This window comes from Cryptomeria japonica, chromosome 2, assembly GCF_030272615.1.
Source record: "Cryptomeria japonica chromosome 2, Sugi_1.0, whole genome shotgun sequence".
Classification (NCBI taxonomy): Eukaryota; Viridiplantae; Streptophyta; class Pinopsida; order Cupressales; family Cupressaceae; genus Cryptomeria; species Cryptomeria japonica.
In genome coordinates this window covers 317,643,277-317,644,952 of record NC_081406.1, presented here as the reverse complement: position 1 = coordinate 317,644,952, position 1,676 = coordinate 317,643,277, and positions in this window count along the sequence as shown.

The window sequence follows — 1,676 nt, the reverse complement described above, 5'->3', positions numbered from 1 at the left end:
AGATCCAAATATGGTCTACAAACTCAAGAAGGCACTTAATGGAGTCAAGTAGACTCCTAAAGCTTAGTATGCAAGGTTCGATAGATATATGTTACAACCGAACTTCAAGAAAGGTACCACTAATAGTAATGTTTATTTCAAAGTTAAAAGTGGGAAACTATTAATAGTGGTTGTCTATGTTGATGATATCATTTTTGGTGGAGATGAGTATTTTTTAAAGAAGTTTGCAAAAGAAATGCAGAAAGAATTTGAGATGCCAATGATTGTCAAATTGTCATTTCTCCTTGGTTCTCAAGTAACATAGTCAGAAGATGGTATTTTCATTTCTCTGGCCAAGTACATTAAGGAGGTGTTGAAGAAGTTTGGTATGGATAATTCTAAGCTAGGTGGAACCTCCATGGTTACTAGTTGTCATTTAAGAAAGGATGATGAATCTCCGGAAGTGGATCATAAGATTTATAGATCTATGATTGGTGGATTGTTGTATTTGACTGCTTCAAGACCGGATATTATGCATGTTGTTTGTTTGGTTGCCAGATATCAAGCTAATCCTAACCAATCTCATGATTAAGTAGTGAAAATGATATTCATATATTTGAAAGGGACTCCAAATTTCGGTTTGTGGTATAAGAAGGTTGATGATTTCTCTTTGAAAGTTTGCATGGATGTTGATTGGGACAAATGTGCTGATGATAGAAGAAGAACAAGTTGTGGTGAATTTTTCTTGGGAGATAGATTGATCTCCTAGTTAGGCAAGAAGTGGGATTTAGTATCATTATTTATAGCAGGAGCAGAATATATCATAGCAATATCTTATTGCACTCAAGTAATGTGGATGAAGTAAACTCTTAAAGATATCAAAGTGATGTATGATGAGGCTATTCCTATTATGTGTGATAATGCAAGTGCAATTAACATTTTAAAAAATTTGGTGATACATTCAAGGACTAAACACATTTATATCCAGTATCACTTCTTCAAAGACAAGGTTGTAAACAAGGAAGTTGCATTGGAATATGTGCCTACAAATGATCAGATTACAAATATTTTCACCAAGGAACTATCAAAGGATACTTTTGAGTATCTTCGATAGAAATTAGTAGTTATTGCCCCTCCTAATTCAAACTAGATGCATAGAAGTGGTGTATCTTTCTAGGGTGAGATTCAAAGTCTATCTTTAGTCTCCTAGATTGATTTGGTGGTTTCTCTCAGGGGGGAAAAAAGGTTGTGGTTTCCTGGCTGCAAGAAAATGTGTGCAACAAAGAGATATCCCTAATAAGGGGAGTGTTATAGATATCAAAAATATGCCTGGAAGGAGGATAAATGTTTGTAGAGTTGTGGTTCAAAGTGTTGTGCCCTTTGTCCTTGATGTCAAAGGGGGGGAGAGTTGCAGTTGGAGAGTTTATTGTTGATTGGTGGTACAAGTGTTGTCATCAATGACAAAGGGGGAGATTGTTAGAAACATGAGTTTTGTTGTATTGGTTGAAAGGAATGGAATACTGAGAGGGGGGTGAATCAATATTCCCACCAATTCAAAACTTTCTCAAAAAATCTAGACCTTTTTCAAATGTACCAAATTCACCAATTAAGCATATCAAACATGAAACAACAAATGCAAAATAAACATGACAACATAGCCACAAATGGAACACCAAATTTTAAACATAAAAAATACA